The 10,381-nt window shown below is 36.9% G+C and overlaps 1 protein-coding gene across 2 annotated transcripts in view; it reads left to right on the top strand.

The window, feature by feature from the left end:
• LOC105225017 (E3 ubiquitin-protein ligase highwire) overlaps positions 1-10,381 on the top strand; it is a 161,568-nt gene that overhangs the window by 45,033 nt on the left and 106,154 nt on the right. The gene's annotated exons all lie outside the window — the stretch shown is intronic.

Below are 10,381 nucleotides of genomic sequence, written 5' to 3'. Positions count from 1 at the left end.
CGAAAACAAAGAAATTAAAAAAAAAAAGTTTTTTCAACGTTTCCACTTTGCTTTGTACTCTGCGTCCACTTTGGTTTCCGCTCATGCTACAAACACTATTCTCTTGCCACTTGCGGTTCCGTTGCGGTTATACTTGTGTTTGTTGCTTGTTTGATTCCCCATTACACAACTTAATAGATTGAATAGACTTGTCTGACATTCCTCTAATCTGCACTATTGTGCTGTGGCATAATAAATAAGATATAAAATAGATAGCCGGAGCGTTGGGTACGCGGGATGTGGCGGAATGTTGTGTTGCCGCCCAGGTAAGCAATTAGTTCGATTGATGTATAAATGTATGTAGTTCAGGGAGGCGAGAGATGCGTTCACACATTTCAACACTCTACATGCAACACCTTAGAAACATTTTTTTTCATAGCCGGGGGGGAAAATAAAAATTAGATTTACTCTATGAATCGTTTGGTACACTGAAAAAAATGTTTACTTAATAGTGATTTTTTCGTGTAGATCCCGTTATATTCTAAGAGCATTCTGAACAGTCTTTGTAATTTGCTTTAGAATTGATATTATTGTAATTTAACAATTTTAAAATTTGAGAAGATAGAATCGGAGGATTGGATTAGAGGTTAGTTTGCCATGAAGTTTTATCCGGACTGGCAAAAAAAAAGTTTTGAGCCAATATAAACATGTCAACGCTTAATACAACTTTCCATATATTTTTGGAGTGTCATTTGCAGCATTTTTGGACAGTCGTAACGTCTTATTTGTAAACGCACCTATCCTGTTGTTGTGATTGCAATGGGTACCTAATCCCCGTTAGGATGGGAAGGATTAGATATGTGGAGGTCATCCAAAGGTAGGCCCAGGAAATGTGCTGTTTCGACGGGGTCGGACCATATGGAGAAAGGTGTTAGATTTGTAGGATTAGGCGACCATATTGGTGCGGCGTAATTAAGGACCGGCCGACCGATTGCCTTGTATGTTGGCAACAAAGTGTTTTTGTCTTTTGTTGAGGATTTTGTAGCGGATTTGTACTTTGGCAATAATCGCGGTCGTGTGAGGGGTGACGAAACACAGATAGTCATTTACGTTTAAGCTCATCTCATTGATTACATTGCCCGACGCCATTATCGGTCAGTCATCAGCATAAGAGGTGATAGAAATTCGCTTTAGTGGTTGCGGGAGTTTCGAGATGTAGAAGTTAACAGGAATGGAGAGAGGACGCCACCCTGCGAAACTTCTTGTTTAATTCTTCTTAATTTTGAGTTTTTACCTCGAAATATTAGAGGCAGATGACTGACGACCTCTCAGATACTTCATAGTCCAGCTCTTCAGTTTTGGAGGGCTGATGAGTCATGATGAATGACTTATTTGTGCCTGAAGTGAAGCATATTGATAAGAACGACTTTTAATTACGATAAGACGGCGCTGCGTATAATAAGTCAACGAAATAGTCAATTTATTGAAATAAACTTTTAGTGAGCGTATTATCTCGCGTCCTGGGCCTGTTGTGTGGCCTCTAAGATCATAACACCGCTAGACTATTTTTTGTGGGGTTATGTGAAGTTATGTCTACACACATAAGGCGGAGACCATTGACGCCTAGGAAGTGAATATTCGGCGCGTTATTGCTTATATACGGCCCAGATTACTGCAAAAAGTGGTCGAAAATTAATCCTAGGTTGTAATTTATTCGAACCACAAATCATTACACAGCTGTACAATAACAAAATTCGTTTGTTGCGCTGAATACCTAGCAAATTTTGATGCTTTGAAGTGTCTAGATTGCGATCTTAGGATAATGGCATAACTAATATTTTGATAAATATCAGATAATTAGTAATATATGGTATATTTATGCAAAAAATTATGTGGAAGGTTTTAAGGTTTTACTAAAAATCAAACATGGAGATATCTAGAATTACAGCCTACAGAATATCCTACTTTACTTTGAAAATTTCGCTTTCGATCAAAAGAACTGAGATCATAGTGTACTGAGGAATAATGATGTCGGCAAATACTCAGATATCGGTACAGTACTTAGGAATGATAAAACAAATTGTCATAGCTTTGGACGTTGAAGGATATTGTTTTAATGACATTTGTAGAAAATTTCCGAATGTCATATGAAAAAGTTGAAAGGTGACATAATTGATGGAACAATTAAAAAAAGATACAACTTTTATCAAAGTTATGATTGCTCTTGGGAAGTGAATCAGGTAAACATTATGTATCAAAATATGAAGAAAGAAAAGCTTGAAACCTGTGACTGTCTCTAGGAATATATTTGAGTATCAAGTGAGACTATGTCCACAATCATCTGAATTAATTTTTGCATAATTTTGGTAAATATAGTGAGGAACAGAGAGAGCGGTTCATCAAGGTTCAAGGTTCTTTAGATTGTCATATGATGGCAGATTCTTCTTCTTCTTTATTGGCGTAGACACTGTTTGGGCGGTTATAACCGAGTTTACAACAGTGCGCTAGTCGTTCTTCCTTTTCACTGTTTGGCGCCAATTGGAAATTCCACGTGAAGCTAGGCCGTTCTCCGGTAGAAAGGGAGTGGAGATCTTTCTTTTCCTCTGCTTTCTTCGCCGGGTACTGCGTCGAATACTCTCAGAGCTGGAGTGTTTTCTTCGATTCGGACAACATGACCTAGTCAGAGTAGCCGCTGTTTTTTTTAATTCGCTGAACTATGTCAATGTCGTCATATAGCTCATACAGCTTATCGTTCCATCGAATGCGATATTCGCCGTGGCAAACGCGACTCATCAATTGTTGTCATCATCCAAGTCTCTGCACCATATAGCAGGACGGGAATTATGAGTGATTTATGAGTTTGGTTTTTGTTCGTCAAGAGAGGACTTTGCTTCTCAATTGCCTACTCAGTCTGAAGTAGCACCTGTTGGCAAGAGTTATCCTGCGTTGGACTTCCAGGCTAAAATTGTTGGTGGTGTTGACGTTAGTACCAAGATAGACGAAATTATCTACAACTTCAAAGTTATGACTGTCAACAGTGACGTGAGAGTCAAGTCGCGAGTGCGACGACTGTTTGTGTTTGATGACAGGAGATATTTCGTCTTGCCCTCGTTCACTGTCAGACCCATTTGTTTTGCTTCCTTGTCCAGACTGGAGAAAGCAGAACTAACGACTCGGGTGTTGAGGACGATGATATTAATATCAGATGGCAGATTACTATTGGTTATTATTATAAAGAGATTATCAACTGAAAAATTTTAAGAGAAATGCCCATAAAAGCCGTTGTATTGAAATATGAAATATGTTTTCGTCATGTCTCTCTCTTTTTACTTCGCTGTATCCTTGTAAAGATATCAGCTACTTTGTTAATGTTTTCTGATTTTTGCAAAGTAAAATCAAAGTAAAGATTATAAACGAAAACAAATATAAAAAAATAAATGATTGATAGTTTCACGAATTGTGGTATCAAATATATCTAAAATCAATCTAACAACAAAACAACTGTAGACCCGTGCTATCACTTGCCGGAAGTAATTTTGAAATTTCTTTTTGTAGACCACAAATAGAATATACTTATTTTGGAGTATAGTGATGTCATCCCATTGTAATTGCATTTTCAATGTTAATCCAATAAAACATAACATACTTGTACTAATTTCTATAATTGTGATTTACTTTCATCTCATGAAAAATAATGATTTTACGTTTTGATTTCATTTCTTGGAAAATTTTTGTAAACAATCCTAGTAACGTTAAACATTGTAAACATTGGGATATTGTCATAGACTTTGAAGTTCTGCATTCCAAAGCCCCAAAGCTCCCCAGTGCGTTGATGTAAATAAACTACTAAAGTGCTTGCCAACCGCATGACTAGAGTATAAGCAACAACTACACTAAAATATACATAGTTCATACACATATTTATATGATCTATGCATATAGATATGTATGTACCATACATATGTATGTGGACATGAAAGCCAATTTGGCTACCTGACACCACAAGCTGCATGATTCATTCTTATTTTTATTATGAATATTTTTGCAACACTTTTTTTCTAATGTAATCGAATACAAATTGAAAACCATTAAGCAAACATAAATAAATTAAATGATAAAACGGAGCTGCTGGTGGCCACTTATAGCAAAGTAGAAGTTACGCCGCCGGTGATGAATAGGAGTAGTCAGCAAAAGTAGCTTTAAAAATATTGCAACAAGTAAGGAAGATCGATGCTCGAGTATAACCACTCATTTCATACTCTTGCAACTTGCAACGATTAAAGCCAGGAAAGTACCGTTAGGTACATAAGGCCTGTTACTTATATGGACTCTAGGACGAATTTTCACCCGATTTTATTCCTTCTAAGCACAAATAAGCACCGTTATAAGAAAAACACGCTCTCTCAATTTTATTAAAATAACTCACATATTGGCCGATATATGCGGTATAAAGTCAACTGGAAGTTCGAAAATCTTTATATTAGGTATATGGAGGCTCAGGGAAGTATTGACCCGATTTAATTTTTTTATTCAGTATTATTATTCTCAGGAAAGCATCTTCTTTGAATTTCAATTGTATATCTCACATATTGTCTAATAGGGTAGCATACTTTAAAGGCATTATTCGTGCAAAGTTTTATCCCGTTATATTAGTTACTTCTCGATTTGTAAACATGAAAGGAAAGAATCGGATGGAATTCGAAATTGTGTTAATATAAGTAGGCGTGGCTGTTGTCCGATTTCGCCCATTTTCACGCTGTAACATATACATGTCATAGGAATGACACATACCAAATTTGGAACCGTTTGGATAGGCCTCGAGATATTTGGTTTCACCTAAAAGTGGGCGGTGCCATGCCCATCCTTCAGTTTTGACCATGGGTCCATTAAAGACGTCTCTGGCGAATTTAGTTATTGATTTATGGCGCTTTAAGTAATTTTTAACAGTACCGTTATATGAGAAGTGATCGGGGTTGCTATTCGATTTCTTCCGTTTTCACAATGTTGGTAGGGCTTTTCATGATATTTTCGAAAATGAAATTTGGTTGATTTAGCTTTAATGGCTTAGGAGATATATGCATTAAACTTAGAGGGTAAACCCACGCCCATTTTTTCTAAAGTTTTTACCCACAGGTGCCCCTTCCTATTGTGATTCCCTATGCCAAATTCCATCTACATCTTAAATTAGGGCTTAGTTATGCCACTTTAAGTATATTTTATCGGTTAAAGCTGTTTTGTGGGCGTGACAGTGGTCCAATTACGACCATTTTCGTTTTTTTTTACTAAGGAACCTATATACATACCAATTTTCATCGAAATATCTCAATTTTCACTCAAGTTACAGCTTGCACGGACGTACGGATGGACAGACAAAAATCATGCGGATTTCAACACGTCTCGTCATCCAGATCATTTATATATGTATATATAATATAATATATATGTAGATACATATATATATACATATATAATCCTATATCCATCTCGCTTAGTTAGGTGATACGTACGACCGTTAGGTCAACAAAACTATTATACTCTCTAGCAACATGTTGCAAGAGTATAAAAAGTACTTAAACTCGTATTTTTAGTCTATGTTGTGGCTATTAAACTCGTATTTTGTTGTTTATGTACATATTTCTTTTTTGCTTTTATGCTTGTAAATTAAAATTTGTAATGGAACTTAAAACAATTTTTAGCAAAATTTTTTTATATTTCTTTATACCCAATGTATAGCTTTCACAAACGATTTTAAGGAAGAGCTCTTCTAAGGAATTAGATTCAAATATACCTATGCAAATACAAAAAAAAAATCGATTGTTTGAAATTCATAAGTGTGTATAACCCCTTAATCGAAGTCTACAATATATCTTGCTACTAAGTCCTCTGGATCATCCATCCTTCCTTTCGTCGCCTCTGAATATTTACGGAATGTGTTAAAAATTATGATAAATGAGCTTGCGTTTTTCGGGGATAGCCTTTAGATACGCATATGCGAATTTTGATGCATCCGCTCCTTTCTGATATGTCGAAATTTTTTACCTATTTCATCTACTTCCATATTTCCGCATGTTTTTCCATGGATTTCATGGTTTATAATGGGAGGTACTACCCCATTAAGCGGTATCTTGCGTTATACAGCTCCGAATACAATGGAACTAAGTTGTCTAAATTTCTGAAACCAATTCATTAGTTCATTTTGCGTAAATAATGGTGATCTACTAAACGATAATAGCTATGTCGATATAAGCTTAATATACAGGTTGTCAAATTTCCTCCTTATTTCATTTAAGATACCAAAGCAATACAATCAGGCCGGTGTTCCTAACACTAAAGCAGTAAAAATTATGTAAAATCAAGCTAATTCACAAGGAAAACTATTTGCTATAGTTTGTATTTATATAAAAATCAGCATGCGCTGGGTATATAAATTACGATTTGGGCCGAACCAAAATTTGTGCAAACTTCATTTTTCGGCAATAGCAAAAAATAGTTTTGTAGTTGGCAATTTGTGCCGCCACTCAATCCATTAAACACTTGTCTTTTCCACTAAAATATTGCTGAGTGCTGTGTTTCCGAAAATCTTGCCAAACACCTTGCATTACGACCACGACGCTCATTAGCCTTACATACATACGTATACAGTATACTGTGCAACAAGTTCTGGAAATAAACAAGAAAAAATTAAGTATTTTTCAATTTAAAAACATAAGCATAGTTCATTTATCTGCTTTTAATTCACTTTAGGGCTCTATTTGTGAAATCATTCTATCAAAATGATTTCGGACAATTTTATGATTATGGTTAAAGAAAAATTCTTGACTACCGTTTACGAGTTAACAAAAGAGAACCTCAATGTGGTAGCTAACGGGATAGAAAGGAGCGGCTTAGCTGTGAATCCAATTAAAACTGAACTGGTTTTACTTGCTTGTCAGAAAAGTAAAGTACTTGGGGCTCTTCCCTGATAGAAAGCTGTCATGGAAGCCCAATGTTGAGGAGAGGATGAGGAAGGCAATGGTTGCTTTAAATTGTTGTAAAATAGCTAGTGGGAAACGGTAGAGTCTCTCGTTAAGCCAATACTGTTGTATGGTGGAGCACGGTGCCACTTAACCGTATAGCACCCGTGGATATAATCAGCAGATGAATTGCTGCAAAGGTTGCGATCAGACTCCGGGAAGCTGGACACAATAAGGTTGGTACCATTAGAGGAACATTCCGAAATCCTCTCTCAATTCGTTTCCATTCTTGATAACTTCGAGAAGATTTTTGATGGCGAAGTCGTTGGAGAAAAGGCTCAATAAGTTTTTTCGTGATTGAGTCGAAACTCAATTGTCTGTCGGTAGCTCTCAATCAAATCTGGTTGCAGACTGTCATAACACTATAGTGCTTTTAAAGCAGAAGTGTGCTGCTATGTATGATGTACTTTTCAAAAGTGCTGCTTCTTTAAAGGAGGTATGCATCCACTTCGTTAATAGGTCTACTAAACAGGTCCTAAGGTCACTGAGGCCAAAGCTAATTAAGTAGTGCATGATTCCGCTAGCAGTAGCACCAAGCTACTTCCATGTTAAAATTGTTTGGCTGCTTGCACAGTGGAATTTCCGGAAATTATACAGACAATGAACTTGCAAGAGAAGACAACTATACCCAAATTCCATTAGGTGTACCGCGCGAGCTCAGCAAGCGTTGGTCAGCAACCAGCACAAGCTAGAGTAAGACGCAAAAAAACCACTGAACTTTTAGCAAGGCTCACATCGCTGCAATGATAGGCGTCCTAACTAGACACTGTTCCATTGGCACTTATACGGTGAGGCTAACGATTTTGGAGGACCGAACTTTACAAAGTTCCAATGAGGAAGATGAGGTGGTAAAAGTTAGACACTTTATCCTCCACTCTCCGGCTTTCGCCGGAAGCACCTCGGTTGCCATACTGTGTACGAACCCGGGAAATTGGTCAGGATTGATATGGCAACCGGAAGCATCTCGGTTGCCATACTGTGTACGAACCCGTTGGTCAGGATTGATATGGCAACCGGAAGCATCTCGGTTGCCATACTGTTTACGAACCCGTCGAATTGGCCAGAATTGATATAATATTAGTCGCCCCAATAAATTTGTGGCCCTAGGCATTTTGTCGATATGCGATGTTCTTTTTAATCCAAACCTAGGCGTTCTGGACATCACAACAGACCAGTCTCTAGCAGTCCAAGTGGGGTTATTCGTTGCTTCACGAGAATTCATCCAGCTTAAAGTTTATTAGCAATATGGATAATACTTTTTCGTAATCTCAGATCTCTCCCTCTTACTTCTGTTTCTTTTCTTTTCATCAATTGCTTCAAATCCTGTTAGTACTTTTTATCCAGACTGTTGATATACATATGTAATAAAAATATAAATATATATATATATCTACTTATGTGTATGTAGATCTACATTACAGCGTGTGTTAAATGAATGAATGCCACATTTAGCGTTATGCCGCATGCAAATCTAAAGTGCTCGCAGTATCTCAACGACTCCAATTTATCTGCGTATACGTTCGATTTCTATACGGCGCCGTTATGGAGCAAAGCTTTATATAGTATTTATGCGGTGACTGCAGTGAGTTAGAACTCGTCACTTACCTAGTGGCGAAATATAATAATAAATATAAAGTGGTTTTAAAGTTTCACGAATATGCTGTTAACTATTTATTGACTGGTTTCTGGTTGGCTACTGCTAAGTACAGGAGAAGGCTAACCAGCTTCAAATGGATACAGATTTCGCGGAGATATGGAAATCACATCATGAAATTGTTAATCAATTAACAAAAGCCGACAAGTAAATTTTTAATATTTTTAGCAACACCGTGCCGGTTAAGCACTTGTTTGCGCAAGCTTTAAATTGGACCCCTTAAGTGTCATGTAAACTGCCGCGCCTGTTGGTAGCAGTTTAAGAATGCATTTCAGAGGCACTGTGATGAATTTACTACTTTCCCGCCATTCAAAAGTTTCAATGAAATGATGTAATGTAATGTGTCGGCCAATAAATCCGGCCTCTTTTTACAAATAGCTTCGCGCAAACGACGCATAAAACTCAAATAGTATTCCTTTTATAACAATTTGGCCACACCACACCTCGATAATTGAAAAAAACTGTCAACATAACCTCGATTTTTGACCTGTTTTGACTTTTTTTCGGCTTCAACTCACCTTTGCCACGATATTCGGCCGAATGATCGTCTGTTTCCGGGTCGTTAGCATAGATTCAAGACGCTTTGCCAGTACTAAAACGTTTTATGGCATGCTTTTTGTCGGAAAGCATTGTTCCACAGACGTTAACGCGACGCTGTATTTCGAAAAATTGAGTATTTTTGGAACCAATCGTGCTTTCGCTTTTCTTAGGCCCAACTGATCTTTCAAAATGGTTTCCACTGCTCCTTTCGTCATTCCAACGATACCAGTAAGATCTCTGACTGTTAATCGTCCATTCTTAAGCACCATTTCCTTTATTTTATTGAACATCATCCGTTGATGTTGATGGCCGTCCTGAACGCGGTTCGTCGGCAACGCGTTCTCGACCCTCTTCGAATAATTTGTACCAATCAAAAATACTTGCTCGCCACAAACAGTTTTCATCGAAAGCCTTTTCAAACATTCTGAACGTTTCGGCATCAGAAATTTGATACCGCACACAAAATTGAATGTAACTTATTTGTTGAATAATTTCACTCATCGTAAAAATCTCCGAAGGCACTTTATGTGCTTCAGAAAAGCAAGCTTATATTGTATTAAGCACTAATGATTTGATATTTGCCACAGATGTCACTGATAGTCCTACCAACCTAGAATAAAAATATATCGACGATAGGATTTTCGCGCGAAATTTAAATTAAAAAATCTTACTATTTTTTGCCTACTAACTATATTGTGAGCTCTTTCTGGTCTACAGCGGCCTTTCTCTCATTAACAATGATTTCGAAAACCAAATATCGTTAACAAACTGCTATTGTGTAAGACGACTTGCGTATAGTTGCTGGTCTACTAGTCAATATTTTTATAGAAAGTGCTTTCAAAATCATAATTTTTATATAAATTTTTGTAAATTATTTAAATTCGGAAAAATAAACCAAGAAAATTTAAGTATACCTCAGATAAAAATAGATAGATGTTGCACCGTCGAAAAAGTCTTCTCGTATTCCTAATCAAACATCAATTTATTTGTTTATTTATTATTATGTACCATTTTGGTCGATTTCTCTTGCCATTTTTCCGCTAGAGACATTATTCCATCTGTGTAAAACTTTCACCAGTGTAAATCGAAATTTCCAGTACGGAAGCGAACGAACCATTCTTGTGCTACACGAACTGACATAGCATCGTCTCTGTAAACTTCACAAATTTCATTGATGGTTTGCGTGGCATTCTTC

The sequence above is a fragment of the Bactrocera dorsalis genome, chromosome 4 (assembly GCF_023373825.1).
Source record: "Bactrocera dorsalis isolate Fly_Bdor chromosome 4, ASM2337382v1, whole genome shotgun sequence".
In the NCBI taxonomy this organism is placed as follows: Eukaryota; Metazoa; Arthropoda; class Insecta; order Diptera; family Tephritidae; genus Bactrocera; species Bactrocera dorsalis.
This window is presented reverse-complemented; position numbering and strand designations above follow the sequence as displayed.